Source organism: Pongo abelii, chromosome 19 (genome assembly GCF_028885655.2).
Source record: "Pongo abelii isolate AG06213 chromosome 19, NHGRI_mPonAbe1-v2.0_pri, whole genome shotgun sequence".
Classification (NCBI taxonomy): Eukaryota; Metazoa; Chordata; class Mammalia; order Primates; family Hominidae; genus Pongo; species Pongo abelii.
This window is the reverse complement of record NC_072004.2, coordinates 26,423,426-26,440,864: the sequence shown is the minus strand read 5'-3', so window position 1 is coordinate 26,440,864 and position 17,439 is coordinate 26,423,426.

The following is a 17,439-nucleotide window of genomic DNA, read 5'->3' as shown; positions in this document are numbered from 1 at the left end:
AATACTGTTCAATCAACACAGTATTTTCTTCGTTATACTTTTTATTCATGTCTTTTAGTTTACCAGTACCAATCCTGAAATACCTAAGACTGAGGGTTTAAAAATTTCACATCTTTAATATTCTTTTTTAAATTAATGCCCCTTTTAACACCTAGAACTCATTGCCTAGTGAATTCCTTAATGTAGTCTCCAATGGGTAATACATAGCTAAGCTTCCATTGGACAGGTAATGTCTCCTTTTTGATTGATTAAAAGGGAGTAATACAAAGTATTAAGTAAAACACTAATTGAAATACAAACATTTTAGATTATATAACCATCAAAAAATTATTCATACATGAAATTGAAACCGTTTCATTGCACGTATTTTACTGATTACAGAATTTGTAATGCATGTTCTACCCTGTGAAGAATAAAAATATCTTTCCAGAGTATCAAATATGTCATTGAGAATTTTATAGAATATGCTGCCTGGGAAGAAGTAGAATCACCTGACATTGTTAAACACTGGCAAAGACAGAAATAACAGCATTTGCCAATGCACAATGCCTGGAAGTTTGTTGATATAGATGAACATGGACAGATCTTTCTTTAAGCAGTATCATCATTGGTTTTCTACTTAACAGAAATGAAGGACCTCATATTTATGATGACATATTAGAAATCATGACAATGAAGTTGTTCATTTTTCTTCTAATACTTTTCTCTATCAAATAGACACTACTAGGAGAGTGCACAGTGAGTACTTACCGACAGGGTAGAGTTAAAGTTATCCATTCTGTTTAGGTGATCTTGCCCAAATCATCATCCAATATAGTATTCCACTCTTGCAGTAAAGAGTGGTTATCCACTGATTTTTAAAGTTCTAAGTCTATATCCTTATTGGAAGATGCGGACAGAAGAGGGAATTGTTTGAAGTTTATGAGTGTACAGTAGAGAAAAGTAGCACATGCTTGCATTTTACTTAAGAGTTGTCTGTGTCTGGGTGGTCTTAAAATCAAACTACCTGTTTAGGGATAAGAAGTACTTAGTGGTAACAGACATCAATAAGACAGAACACATCTCCAATGACCCCAGAAGGAGAAGATGCATAAAGAGCTATTACAAAAGGTTAAAAATAAAGGAGAGAACAGGGATCAGAGAAACAGGAAGATGTGTACAGTGATAGTTCTGAGAAAGCTTATTTTACCCTAAAATGGCTTTTTGTTTGTTTGTTTGTTTGTTTGTTTTGGAGACAGAGTCTGGCTCTATCACCCAGACTGGACTGCAAGCTCTGCCTCCCAGGTTCACGCCATTCTCTTGCCTCAGCCCCGAGTAGCTGGGATAACAGGTTCCTGACACTATGCCAGGCTAATTCATGGAATGAGGACTGTTTGGGTGCAACACACTGAGAACACTGAGCCCTGATTGCCTTCTTTCTGGTTTGTAAGGCAAAGTGCTCATTCCAGGATTGGCAGACTGGGATTACCAACGGCTACTTCTCATCCCAGTGACCCAGTCTTAAAGTAGGGCTGTCATTCCGAGAGGAGAATGCTGCTCTCTTTGCTGCAATCACCAGAGCCAAAGCTCAGAAGTTTTACCCAAAGGAAGGGGCAGAACATACAGCAGAGAGTGTAAAGCTTTTCCCAAAAGAAGAGTCTGAGGAAATTTCAACTTCATTGAACAACAATGAAGTGATGGTAAAAAGCAAGTAAGAGAGACTGGCACTTTATTACAGACATATGCTTTGAAACAAAGGTCAGCTAGCTTACCAGGAATAACCCAGGGAAAAGACAGCTAAGAAGAGCCCTTCTGTTGTCAGGAACAAGTTTCAAATTCTGAACAAATGAAAAGACCTGAAATAATAAATAAGACTGTTAATATAACAAAAGCTGTAAATACATAGTATGTTTCTTTTTATCTCTTTTTTTAAGATATAAAATTATGTCAAGTGTGTTAGTCTGTTCATGCTGATACATATATATACCAGGGACTGAGAAATTTGTAAAGAAGAAATTTATTTCTCATAGTTCTGCAGGCTGGAAGTTTAAGACCAATTTGCTGGCAGGTTTGATGTCTGCTCAGGTGCCTTGAATACTGCATCCTCCAGAGGGGATGAATGCTGTATTTTCATATGGTGAAAAGGATGAAAAGGCAAAGGGTCCTAATTCCCTCCAGCCCTTCTATAAGACACTCATACCATCCATGAGGACAGGTTCCAGCTCTTAATGCTGTCACATTGAAATTAAGTTTCAACATGAACTTTGGAGAGGACAAAACAACAAACCATATAATCAAGTAACAGTTATAACAATAAATTATTGGGTATATAGCATATATAGATGTAATGTGTACAGCAATAATAGCACAAACAGAAGAAGAGCCAAAGTATACAAAAGTGAACAAAAGAAAAATTTATATATACATAGATCACTAGAATTGTTATGCATCTAAAATTGATTCTGTTAAGATGTATACAGTAAACCCTAAAATATCAAGGGAAACATCGAAAAAATATAGATAAATTATTAAATTTAAATTAAATGTTTTATAAAAAATACCTAATTCAAAAGAAAGCAGTAAAGGAGGAAAAGAGGGATGAAAAGACATAAGGTATACAGAAAACTGAAGTAAAATGATGGATGTAAATCTAACTATCCTAGTAACCTCAAGTGAAAATGAATTTAAATATTCAAATGAAGGAAATATTGTCAGACTGGAGGAAAAACAAATTAATTAAACAAGATCCGTCTACATGTTGTCTGCAGGAGACACACTTTAGATCCGAAGATGAAAATTCATAGAAAAAAAAGGATGGAAATGTTATATGATGCAGGCGGTAACCGCAAGAAAGCTGGAATTGTTATATTAATATCAGAAAAAAAAAATAGACTTTGAAACAAAAGGGGTTACAGAGGTAAAGAGAGATTTCATAAAAATAAAAGGACCAATATCTCAAAAATAAATAATTATAAGCATATATATGTGTGTGATGAAAGGCTTCAAAATCCATTGACATAGAAACCTCCAAAAATGAAGATTAATTAGACAATTTAACATACTTCTTGCAGCCTTGGATACTCACTTTCACAAATGGATAAAATGACTAGGCAGAAGATCAACAAAGAAATACAACACTTGAACAATACTATAACATAACCAAACTGATTAGATATTTAAGGAACACTGTAACAACAGTAGATTCTCAAGTGCACATGCAACATTATCCAGGAATACCATATCCCAGGCCATAAAATAGACCTCAATGAATTTAAACATTGGAATAATACAAAGTATATTTTCAGACAATAATTGAGTAAAATAATAAATCAGCAATAGGAAAATTTGGGAAACTCAGAATTATGTGGAAATTAAACAACATGCTATTAAATAACCAATGGGTCCAAGAAGAAATAAATTAGAAAATACTTTAAGAATGCGTATCTCCTGTGTGATGCAATAAAAGTAGTTCTCATACTCAAAAATTACATTCTCTAACCTGCCACCATAAGGCACTGAAAAAAGAGCAAATTGAAACTACAGCAACCACAAGAAAGTATTAGGGATATAAAAATTACTGAAATAGAAAAACAATTGAGAACCTCAACAAAGCCAAAAATTGTTTCTTTGAACACATCAACAGTGGCCACAATTTAAATAGACCGACCAACGAGAAAGAGAAACTATTCAAGTATTAATGAAATTTTTAAAAGGACACTAAACTTAAATAAAAATTTATTATAAAAGTACCTATGAACAATTATATCTAAAATTTAGATATTTTTAAAGAACTGGACAAATTCTAAGAAACATTCAAATTAGCAAAAATGAGTCAAGGGGAAATATAAAATCTTATCAAGTAAAGAGATTAAGTTAGTAATCAAAGCTACCACCTCGGGAAACAATGACAACAGCAACAAAATCTTCTAGCCAAGAATGCCTCTACCAAACTTTTAAAGTTGAATTAATACAATTATTTACAAACTCTTGCAAAACAAACAGAGAATACACTTCCCAGTTTATTCTATGAAGCTAGTATTACCGTAATAACAAAACCAGACAAAAGCATCAAAAAAAAAAAAAAACACAGAACAATATCTTTAACAAAAATAGATGAAAAAAATCCTCAGCAAAATGCTAATGATCAAAATCCAGCAATACATAAAACCTAATATACTATAACCAGGCAGGACTTATCTCAGGAATGCAAGAAAAATATAAAATAAATGCATCATTAACTAGAGTCAATTATACTGAGTTTCATTTTCCCTATTGATTACCTAATAAGTTGCTTCCAGTTTTACAGTATTTTGTACTGCCATTCCTAGACGCATATCTGGACTGTTTCACAGTATCGACTTTAGAGAATATAGAGGGATAATCTTGGAAATAGAGAAACAATATCGTTCATTGATTTTAAAAGCATGTATATATATACAAGTAGTCAAAAAGTCATCTTAGCCAAATGAATTCCATGTCAATGAAAATAAAATAATGAAATGATACCATCAATCAAAAAGAGATGAGAAAATGGAGGAAATGAATATTGGAAAATAGAGCCACTGACTTAATTGTTGGATTTCTGGTGAAGCAGGTAAACAAATTAAATTCTCTTCTGTAGAGTTATCTTATCTAGGGCCACATGTCTTTAACCTGGCACCAACGAAGTACTAAAACCATATAACAAAACATTCTTTTATTAATTCCATATTCATCAAATGATTTTCTGGTATACATTTTGGTCCTCATGTAACTTTGTCTATCTAGAAAGAACACTTTTGTTAATTTAAAAGGAATATTTCAGTTCCTACGCATTTCTTTACATTAACTGGTTTAAACACCGATCTCCGTTAGTTAATGTTAGTATACCCCCTACCCAAAACTGGATTAATAATCAGGTATCTGGGCAGGAAATGCTGTGCCGCAGGGTCTACCAGCAGTGAATGAGTAAGGAAATGATTTTGTGTCTTTCTGTAGTAAGGCATTCACAGCTTCTGTTTTACAAAGCATAATTATAGCTACCAATATTTTGGAGCCATAAATCATCAGTAAAAGGCTATATTTGTGTGCAAAACATTTGATATAAAAAGTTAAGGCTTCCAGTCTTATTTTATTTTGTTATAACTTTTCTAATTACATGGTACTATATTTTCAGATATGAGTACACACAATGAAAACAATTAAAAAAACAAAATTACCATTCACAGTTTGCCTTCTTTTCATCAAATTGGTCTCATGTCATATAAACGTTGTTTATTTTAGAGATGCAGTGTTCCTTTGTATTCATAGCATCATCACTCAAGATGGTATTATGGTGAACATTTGGGTCATTACACTGGCTTATATTTTAACAGATTGCTATGAAATTGGATCTTATCCTTAAGCTCCAATGTCTGTATGGCCCTGATAATGCTGAAAATGCAGTCCTCATTGTACCTAACCTTAGGAAATGAATAAATGGCTATATGGAGTCCTGCCTCCCTTTGTGCTTTTATATTCCTGAGGGCATGATTTTGTAATACTTCACAGAATATGTCAAAGACTAATTGTGAAATAGTTGGATGTAAGTTATTTGGATGTCCCTGATTACACAACATCTGCATGTAAGATAATACACTATTTTCAATTATGATTTTGTCAAGTTCTCAAAATACAGGATTGGCTTTTAACTGAAAGTATTTCTGTGTGCTGGCATAATACCATTTGTGCTATTTTCTTATATTTATTCTGTATATTAAAAAGAGACATTAATTAAAAGGGCTTTTGTGCTTATTTTAGACAATAAAGAAATTTATTATGAAAGTTTACACATAAATATGCTGGATAGTCATTTCATAATAAAGTATGACATTATTTTATTTATGTCTCTCCAAGGGTAAAGATCATTCAAGCAGAAATATCTCCTGTATCGGTATTTATTCACCTAAATAGACTGTTTTGGTTAAAATTTTAATGAAAAGTCATGCTTATATTACTGTATAATTTTGTATATGCATGGATATTTATCTGCTCAAAGTAGAGATGTAGTTGACATGAAGGGATGTCTGCCTAGTTCACGAAAGTATGACCATGAAAATATCATTTCTATGATACTCCCTCCTTATGGGAGCTATCCCTTTGTCACTCCAACCTTGAAACTGTAATGTCAGAGATTATAGTATCTACCTCCCTGTGCAGTACTTTTTGATCCAAGTAATAGATCCATGATCTGAGAATAGTCAAAGTGTATCTCAGATTTTTCAAGAGTTGGAGAGAGTGAAGGTTTCACTTCTGGTGGTATATGTTGTAAGAATGAGTCTGTATCTGTCAGTGCCAAAATAAGAAAGATGGAATAAGAATAAAGCTGATGCTCAGAGAAGAGGGAATGAGAGAGGTAGCATTGACTATTTAAAATCCTTCCTGAGGTCAGACCCACAATTGCATTTTCTGTTATTTTATTTCAATACTGATAAAATCTTTTTATATTTATAGTTAGTTCAAATTAGTTCTTTTTTTCTATTTCAATTGAAATAACAGGTGTAAAAAAACACCAAAGTACTCCATTTCCCCTTGCAAATGTATTGTTCTGAAGCTAGACTGATGTTGAAATACTCGAGGTCAACCTAAAATGATACTATTTTACTGATGCCTTCATTTTTAGTATATTTTCCTTAGATTTTACAAGAGGTAAAAACATCTAGTACAGATGTGTTTCCTTTTGAGGTTGCTTTTCATCTTATCTGGTGTGTGTGTGGCTGGGACATTGGAACACGATGGAAAGACTGAAAATGACAGCGTCCCAAAAAGCTATTTTTACAGTGTGAAGCCTAGCCTCAGAGTAAAATCCCAATACTATCATGCAAAAAATTACTAGGTTTGCAGCAAGTATGAATAGGTTGGAAAACTAAAAAGGCCTGTGAGGCCCTATAAGAACCTTGTTAGTGTTTAATAAAGGTAAAGGTAAAGTACAACAGAAATAAAATGCAGGAAATCATTGAAAGTCTGTCTTTCAGGATCCTTTCTCAGTCTCACGGACACATTTTATCTGCATATTATGAACCTTCAAGATTTGAGCTTACTATAATAATTTAAGGGAAGTGCAGAAAAGTCTTTATAGCAGGCTCCCTCATACACTGTTGGTCATATACTTCTTAAGCCACGTTGTGTAAACCATCAAACTAAACATTCTCAACGATGTAGACCAGTTGGCACTAAACTTAAAGCAACATATTATGAATCAGTAACTAGCACATGCCATTTTCATCTTGGTCACTGTCAGTGTTATGCTTCCAATGCATCTCTAGATATAAATATCAAGCTGTTCCAGTCCAACTGTAAGAGAGCCCTCTCTTACGTTGCCATACATTAACATATATAAGAATATAAGATGCGTTGAGGAAAAAGTATCAAAGGATTGAGAAATCTGCACAAATTTTAAAAAGAATTAAGAGAAGGCCAGGCTATATTTAATGTCATCCAAGATAATTCTAGTGCATTGGCATTGTTTTTTCACGTGCCTTTTCTTTCTTTTCCCATTGACTGATTGTCTCCTAACTAGTTTTAATCAATTTCATAGAATTTGCGTATAAGGCACACATTTTAGTCCAGTTGTTTTACAAATTTATAAAGCTAGATAATCACCTACACAATCAAATATAGAATATTCCCTTCACCTACACATTTATTGCACGACCTTTGCCAATGAAATTCCCCACTTCAACCCCAGAAGGTTTAATGCATTCTGTCTTGGGAATTTCAAATTTTATTTACATGGAAGCATACGGTACTTATTATTTAGTATCTGCCTTCTTTTCTCTAGTATGTGATAAAAATTCACCTTTGATTTTTTTTTTTGTATAAAGGAATGACAATCCTTCAATTGTAAAAACTAAAGAACATAACACCCAACTAATCACATGCCTTAGGGGTGTATTTCTGAAAAATAAGATACATATTTTAAAAGCAACTTTATTAAAACTCAGGGCTATTAATGTATATATACAAATACAACACTAGAAAATAAAGTTGTTTCCAGGCCGGGAGCAGTGGCTCACATCTGTAATCCCAGCACTTTGGGAGGCCGAGGTGGGCAGATCACGAGATCAGGAGACTGAGACCATCCTGGCTAACAGGGTGAAACCCTGACTCTACTAAAAATACAAAAAATTAGCTGGGCTTGGTAACCTGCACCTGCAGTCCCAGCTACTGGGGAGGCTGAGGCTGGAGAATGGCGTGAACCCAGGAGTCGGAGCTTGCAGTGAGCTGAGACCATGCCATTGCATTCCAGCCTGGGCAACAGGAAAAAATAAAAATAAAAAAAAAATAACAGCTTCTGCAAAGCAGAGGAAGCAATCAGTAAAATGAAGAAACAGGCCGGGAGCGGCGGCTCACGCCTGTACACCCAGCACTTTGGGAAGCTTGAGGGGTGCCAATCACGAGGCCAGGAGATGGAGAACATCCTGGCTAACACGGTGAAACCCTGTCTCTACTAAAAAGACGAAAAAATGTCCGGGCGTGGTGGCAGGGGCCTGTAGTCGCAGCTACTCTGGAGGCCAAGGCAGGAAAATGGCGTGAATCCAGGAGGCAGAGCTTGCAGTTAGCGGAGATCGCGCCACTGCACTCCAACCTGGGCGACAGAGCAAGACTCCGTCTAAAAAAAATTAAATTAAATTAAAACTTTTAAAAAATGAAAAAACAACCCAGAGAATGGAAGCAAGTATTTGCAAACTATGCATCAGGCAAAGGGTTCATACACGAAATATATAAAGAACTCAAACTGCTCAAAAGCAAAAATACAAATGATCTTATTTAAAAAATCTACCCAAAACCTTTGTCCCCCACCATTATTTCCCTACCTTATTTTCCCGACCGCCTTTGGCCCCCTCCCTCTCACCACCCATTTTCTTCCACCATCTGCCCCCCAAACTTCATCATTTTTTGCCCACCCTCATTTCACAAAGCCTTCTCTACTCTCCTGCTCAACACCCTTTTCCCCATCCATCCACCCAAACCCTTTCCGCAGTTTCTTCCCACCGTCTTTCCCCCTTATCCCTGGCCGCCCTCTTTTTCCCATCCCGCTCTCATCACCCTCTTTTGCTCCTTTATCTAAGCAAAAACATTTTCCCCCATCTTTTCCCAAAACCTTCTCTGCACTCCTGATGCTCACTACCCTCTTTTCCCCCTTCATCCACCCTGTTCCTCCTTGCCATTCTTTCCCTTCTCCATCTACCCAAAAACATTTCCCCCGTCTTTTCACAAAGCCTTCTCCCCACTCCTATTCACTTCCCTCTTTCCCCCTCCATCTACACCCCAAAACTTTCCCCCTTTTCAAAGTCTCTCTCCTTTACCACTCGTGCTCTTCTTTCCCCTATCCTGCTTGTCACCCTCTTTTTTGCCCTCCATCTACCCCAAACAGTTTTTCCGTCATTTTCACAACCCCCTATCCCTGGCTCCCTCTCGCCACCCTCTTTCCCCCCTCCATCTATCGAAACACATTTTTACCCACCGTCTTTTCTTTCTCCACCGTCTTTCTTTTCTACCACTGTCTTTTCACAAAACCTTGTTTTCCTCCTGCTGGCTACCCTCTTTTCCCTTCTCCCACCTGCTACCCTCTTTTGCTCCTCAAGCCAAACCCCCCCCCCCACCACTGTATTTTTTCCCCACCGTCTTTTCACAAAACCTTCTCTCCCTACTGGTCGCCCCGTTTTCCCCCATCACCTCCCTCTTTTTCCTCCTCCCACTTGCCACCCTCTTTTCCCCCTCCATTTACCCTTAAACTTTTTACCCACCGTCTTTCTGCAAAACCTTCCTTCCCTCCCACTCCTCACCCTGTTTTTACACCTCCATCTACCCAAAAATTTTTTTCCCCCACCATCTTTTCGCCGCCATCTTTTTGCAACGCCTTCTCTGGCTAAGTTATCCTTTTTTCGCTTTGGCACTACCTACCATCCTTACTCCCCTCCATCTATCCCAAAACTGTCTTGCTTCTCATACCGCTACAGACGCGCTGCTATCTCTCCGTTGCTGCCAACAGCTGCAGCGAGGCGAGCCGCGCTCCCCCGGCTCCAGCCTCCAGCATACGGCCAATGACTCCTGATTCTTAGTCCTCTATGTTGGGCAGCAAGCAACTCGACAGGAATATACGGGAACCTGAAAACACATGATCACTTTTCAGCATCATTTATATGCTGCGGTTATGCCCACGGAGGTTCCTGGACTGCATGTTTTGACGGATGAGAAAAAAACCTCCAGGCTTACTCTGACTGGACTTTATGATCATGTTCTGATTGGATAAGAGCAAGTCTTAACACAACCAATCACAGCATGAAAATAAAGTCCAATCAGAGTAGACCTAGAGGTTTTCTTCTTGTCCAATCAGAACATGTAATCCAGGAACTGCATTTGCATAACCTCCTATATAAAGTATGCTGAGGTCACATCAGGTCATTTCAGGCTCTTCTGTGTCGAGGGGAGGAGCTACTCTGTGCCTAGTTTAGAGGACTGGAAGAGGCCACAACCTTCCGCCTGCTGGAGGTTGGAGGATGGATAGAGGCTGAAGGATGGATGGAGCCTGGAGCCTGGGTCACTACCTCACTACGGTTGGTGGTGGCGATAGAGCAGTAGGAGGGCGGTGGGCAGCAGGAGCTTCTCCTGCTGGGCTGGAAGACTAGAAGGAAGAGGCACCGCCACATGCTGGAGGCTGAAACCTGTGCCACCATGGCTCGTCTCGCTGTGGTTGTCGGTGATGTCGGAGACTGCAGCTCAGCCACAGTGGTAGAAATGTGATGGGGTAGGTGAGTTTCCGGGTCTGCCCTGTACACCTCTGGGGGCAAGGGTTGGGTGTCTTATTGGGGCTCACTGCTAGAGGCTACCCTGCCTGTGGCAGTGGTCTGGCTGGGGGCACTCTCCAGGTTTGCATTGCTGGCTGTGGGGCAGGTTGGCTGGCTATCTGGGGCTATACTGCCCGTGGTGGCAGGGGTGGTGGGGGAGGCAGATTGTGTACACTAGCGTGTATTGCGGTGGCTGGTGAAGGATTAGGGACGCTGTCTTCTGCTGCACTGCCTGCTGCCAGGGGTGGATTGGGTGGAGTTATCTGGGGCTACGATGCTGGCAGTGGGGGGTGGTTTAGGGGCGTTGTTGGGTGCTGCACTGCCTGTGACTGGGGGGTGCACCATCAGGAGCTGAACTGCCCATGGCTGCATCAGATTGTAGGCACTACTGGGTGGTATGCTCCCTGAGGTGTGGAGGGTATTGAGGTTACATTGCCTGAAACTGTAGGGAGTGTTGGATGTGCTATCTGGGGGCTACACTGCTAGTAGCAGGGGGCAGATTGGGGTGCCATGGGGGCTACACTGCCAGTGGTGTTGGCGAGCTGAGGAGGTGGCTGCGGCAGCGACAGCAGTGGCCTCCTTCTTCTGGTAGCCTCCAAGTAAGGGATAGTTCTCCTTTTCTCGGACTCCGGACTCTAGAAGTCGATTTTCTCCGGTGCGAGCTAGATTGCACGGCAGGGCCCCCACACGCACTGTGGTTTCCCGGCCCGCCCTCATGCTGTGTTGTGAAGACCACCTGGGACTACGAGGCAGGGAGGAGTAGGCACCATGGGGGAAGTGGGAGACAGGGCACTGTGGGTGGAGGTGTCAGGAATGGGAACCAGCCCTTGGGTGGGGAGGGCTGGCTGGGTCTGAGTTTCTCCTACTCAGGCTCCCCCAGGAGGACAGCCTTGGTGGGCCCAGCAATTGTTGGTCAGCTGGACTTGGCCAGGGGCCGGTTTCAGTGAAGGCACTCACTCCGACCCCAAGCCCCAGTTCCTGGCCAGCTTTTGCCAGAAGGAGAGGTTGGACTTTGGAAGGTGGCTGTGAGTGCCTTCAATGAAACTGATCCCTGACATCCAGTCACCAGCATGACAAGGTGAGGCTCTAACGGTTCCACTCCCTGAGTCCTGTTTTGTGTTCTTCTGGCTTTGCCTGCCCATCTGCTGCAAGCCAGGCTAAAGGAGGAGAAGGAGGAGTCGCCTGTGGTACGGTCGAGCAGATGATGTGGCTCTGCAGCTTGCCTCATGCAGTTGGATGCAGTTGGTGGTGGAGATGGAGACCGCAGCTCGACTGGAGCGGTAGGAGGGCACCCACGGGGGCCAGGTGGTAGGAGCCTGGTAGGGTGGGCTGGTACATTGAGGGTGACTGGTTGTATTGGCATTGGCGCTAGTGGTGGTAGCAGTAGGAAGTCTGGGGCCCGGGACGGGGGAGTAGGAGCACTGCAGGGCCCATCCCTTTCTGGGGTGGGGAGGAACCTGTGGATGCTGTAACGAAGGTCTCCGTGGCAGTGGTGGTGGTACGCCTAGGGCAAAGAGGAGTCCTCCCCCTTCTCCTGCAATCTTTGGAGTGTGCCCTCCTCCTGCTGGTTCCTGAGCTAGGCGTGAGTGGCAGCATTATCTCATTCTTAACAAAATTTAGGGGGTGACTATTTGTGTATCCTTTTGCTTGTTTTCTGTTGTAATACTCTTGGAGTTACTCAAATTTTATGAATCGAGGAGAGGATAAAAGGTATCATAATAGGCCTTCTAATTCTCACACCTGTTCTTTTTCCTTTCTTCCATTATGTATTTTCTTCTCATTTTCTTGTTTCTCTTCATTTTCTTTTGCTACTGCTTCTATTTCATGTTTGTATTCTTGTTTCTCCTCCTGTTTTTTTTTATGCCAAGCAATGGCCTTAAAACACCAAAACTCAGTTAAAAATAAAATACTTATCACTGTTGTATTTTTTGAATAACTGATCCCTTACTATGTTTTAGAGATGAGGAAAAAAAAAAGTCAGTTGTATAATTAGTTACTTGAATAGCTATGCTTTCATAATTGTGTTAACCCACTTATGCCTAGTGTTCCACGCTAAGCATGTGGGAATTACTTATATCCTACTGCTAAATGTCATCAACAGGTCTGATTTTTCACTTATGCAAAAATTCAAAACATTGCAACCTCTGCCATAAATAGGCTAATGCGTTCAGTGTTACTCAAGGAATAAAAAAATGAAGCATCACATAAAATATTGGTGGCAAACAGCCATTTCATGTCTCTCACATATTTTTTCTGGAGCTATGCAAGAGTCACAGGGGTAATAAATTGTAATTTATGAGATGATTAAGTGAACCATATTCCCTTCATATTTTTCTCTGCCACCATTTTCAAGAGTATTGTCATCTGCACGAGCAAACCTGGTTCATCACCACACCTTTGCAAGAGGAAAAAGAAGGGGGGAGAATCATGTGTATAATGTTGTTAAGGCAAATATTCACAACCAAAAACAAGGTTTTATTAACTTTCACCTTTAAGAACCTGCAGTGTTTAGCCCTCTTTGATTCCTAGTATTACTACCTTTGGTATGAACTCTTTTTTTAAACTGATCACTCTAGAAGTTTATGCATTTCGTATCATTTTTCAAGCCAACAGAAATGTGTAAGTCCTATAATTCTGACACTTTTTAGTTATTTTTAAGGCTATGAGCATGTAAGATACTCTTGATATATGGAAGAATATGTATAAATACCACTAGGTAGCTTATTTTGAAGAGATAGCATCTAAATATTTGTCCAGAGTAGATTGGTTGCAGTTTCTTAGGTGTGTTTCTTAATACTTTGCCTCAATGTTTTAAATCATGTAGAAATTTGAATACAGTTTAACTTCATATAGTCATTTGTTTATAGATTTAATATTTCTAAAGACTAAAGACATCACAGCTCCATTTAAGATTCAGTAATATTAATAAAATTTTAGAAATATAGGGTTAGAATCCAACAAATTCAGAGGAAATTTGTTAAATTATATAGCCGTAGAGCAGGAATGAAACCCAGGTTCTAAGCTCTAAGGGGGCCATGAGGTACCATACAGGTGCATCAGTGACTGGGCATAGATTAGGCAAAATTACAGGATGGTTAAGAGAGTGAGCTGTGGAGCCCAACTCTATGTAACGTGAATTTTTAAACTGCATGGTGCCACAGTTTATCCATCTTTACAGTGGGGACTGTAGTAAGTTTTTCTTTTTCTGCTCAGTTGTCTGTCTTGTTGCCACTGTTCCCTAGTCTGTCTTGTTGCCACTCCGTGCCCACATGACAGGACCTAAGGTAATTTCTGACAGGCTGAGACTTGTTAAAGAAAAACAGAAGGTGCTAGTAACCCCATTTTAGGAGAAACCTCTGTTGTCCTCATGGAACCCCCAAGAACTTCAGGCAGACAGGTCTCTCTCAAAATCTAAGGCTCTCCTCTGTTTTGCTTTGTGTTATCTGACCTTTTAGGAGTCGGTGGGCATCAGAAATCAGTTGGGGAGAGAGATCTAAAGAAAGTTGTGGATATGAAGATGCATTTATGGTAAGAAAAGTTATGAAGGAAAGAAATGTTACATGAGAGGATCTGGTATGGCAAATTTTTGTCCTAAAGTAGAATGACTAATTATGAAAGAGGGAAATACAGGAAAAGTCAGAAAGTTCGTGTCATAGATGGTGTGTGGAAATTGTGTTAGAGTTCGTAAAATGAAAAAGAAAAACTTACAACTGCTAGATCTTTTCCTGTCTAGAAGTGTTGTGTATGTGATGTATATATAAAGGAGCCCTACTTACTTGGCTTAGAAGAAAAGGAAGGCTCTTAAATATTTTTTCAGAAAAATAGAATCTCTAATGCCTTTTATTTCACATGACTTCAGTAATCTTTGGGAAATAAAGACAGTGTTAAAATCATTTTTTAATAGATACAGGGTTTCTCCGTATTGGTCAGGCTAGTCTCTAACTCCCGACCTCAAGTGATCCGCCCATCTTGGCCTCCCAAAGTGCTGGGATTACAGGCTTGAGCCACCACGCCCCGGCCTACAAATAGGTTAAATTATTTTGTAAATTAGCTGTTGTTTGTTTTGTCTACTCTCAGACTTCTGGATTTTTTTTTAAGTATGAAGGATTTCAATTGTCATATTAATATAAAAGCTTAGATAAATAGCACAAACATGAATTTTTTTTTTGACAGAGTCTTGCTCTGTTGCCCAGGCTGGAGTGCAGTGGCACAATCTCAGTTCACTGCAACCTCCCTTTGCCAAGTTGAAGCGATTCTTGTGCTTAGCCTCCCAAGTAGCTGGGATTACAGGCATATGCCACCATGCCTGGCTAATTTTTGTATTTTTAGTAGAGACGGAGATTCGTCATGTTGGCCAGGCTGATCTCGAACTCCTGGCCTCAAGTTATCTGCCCGCCTTGGCCTCCCAAAGTGTTGAGATTACAGGCATGAGCCATCGCACTTGGCCGACTGTATTGTTTATGAATTTTTTTTACATCAAAAAGCTCATTTGTAGTATTCATTTTCTGTATGTATTCATGCCATAAAATTTATTTTATTTTATTTTAATTTTTTAAAAATACAGATGGGGTCTGATTGTTTTGCCCAGCCTGGTCTTGAATTCTGGGCTCAAGTAATCCTCTCACCATGGCCTCCCAAAGTGCTGGGATTACAGGCATGAGCCACCATGCCCAGCCTAGAAAATTTATTGTAAAGGAAAAGGCATATTTTTATTAAGCTGATAATCTTTACATAAATATTGAAGCATGGCATATTTCTTTATTCCACTTGGGCTATTTCGTATTGCATTAAGAAGAATTTTTTGTTTGTTTTTTCTGGTTACTATGCTTGTTTCTGGAATACTCCTTTCCTCCCTTACTCTTCCAAACTCTACTGCGTCTAAATTTATCCTATTTTTCAAGGGTTTGATCACATATTACATCAGCCAGGAAATGTCTCTCCTATTCCCTCTTCTCCAAAATGTATACTTTTTTTTCTGGAAACTCTTGATCCTTTGCATCTAGACCATAAGCCCTTTGTAGGCATGTGTGAATCTGAGTTTTTAAATTTTTTTTTCCTCTTTTCCCACTCCCAGAATAACACCCTGTGTCCAGGAGTAGTAGATACTTGTTGAATGCATAAAAGAGATTAGCAGCTAGAGTTAGTGTGGATGCTGTGGAAGATGTCTGATACAAATATGGCAGTTTGATGCTGAATAGTTTTTGGAAATTAAAAAACAGGTAGAAATTTCACCAATGTCAGTGACTAACATAGCTGTAATTAGTAAATTATCAAAATATTTCTTTTTTTTTCTTTTTTACAGAGAGGGTCTCTCTCTGTCCCAGGCTGGAGTGTAGTGGTATGATCATAGTTCAATGCAGCCTCCGAGTCCTGGGCTCACGCGGTCCTCCCGAGTAGCTGGGACTACAGGTGTGTGCCACCACACCTGGTCAATTTCTTTTATTTTGTAGAAACAGGGTCTCATTATGTTGCCCAGGCTGACCTCAAATTGCTGGGCTCAAGTGATCCTCACACCTTGGCCTCCTGAAGTGCTGAGATTATAGGTGCGGGCCACTGATCCCAGTTAAAAGCATTTCTTTAAAAAAGAAAAAAAAATTCTGTTTATTGGGATTTGGGGGAGGAAGAGAAAGTAAATATGGGATTGGTTCATCCTAGACAGCACTCATGGTTCTAGATAATATTAGAATGCAATAATGTTTTAATTTATATATGCAGGAAATTTTGGAGTAGTTTCAATCCTAGGAAAAAACTGGGAGTTAGAAATATGGGAAGATTGGCCGACACGGTGGCTCATGCCTGTAATCCCAGCACTTTGGGAGGCTGAGGCAGGTGGATCACAAGGTCAAGAGATCGAGACCATACTGGCCAACATGGTGAAACCCGGTCTCTACTAAAAATACAAAAAAAAAATACAAAAAAAGACTAGCTGTGCATGGTGGCACATGCCTGTAGTCCCAGCTACTCGGGAGGCTGAGGCAGGAGAATCACTTGAAACTGGGAGGTGGAGGTTGCCGTGAACCATGCCACTGGACTCCAGCCTGGGCGACAGAGTGAGACTCTGTTTCAAACAAAAAAAAAGAAAATACCATAATTTGCTTAATAAACTTATGGTCACTGGATTTTTTTTTTTTGCCAGAAAAACAAAGCTGTAAACAATTGTGTGTGTGTGTATGAATATTTATGCACATGTACATATGTATATGTATTTTGTGTACTTGTACAAACAGCTTTGTAGGATAGATTCCTAGAAGTGGAGTTGCTGAAATCAAAAGATGTGAATAATGTAGATTTGGATAGATATTTATACATTTTCCTTCCAAAAGGTTGTTGTACCAATTTGTAAAGCTACCAGTAGTATTCAGGTATGCCCCATACCCTCTCCAATACTAGATATTACAGTTTAAAACATTTTGACAATTTAGGAACTGAAAAAAATGTGATTGTGATTGGCCTTTTATCAATCACTATTGAGGCTGAACTTTTTTAATATGGAGAGAGTTGTATTTCTTTCTTTCTTTTTTCTTTGAGATGGAGTGTTGCTCTTGTTGCCCAGGCTAGAGTGCAATGGCTTGATCTCAGCTCACCGCAACCTCTGCATCCTGGGTTCAAGCAATTCTCCTGCCTCATCCTCCCTAGTAGCTGGAATTATAGG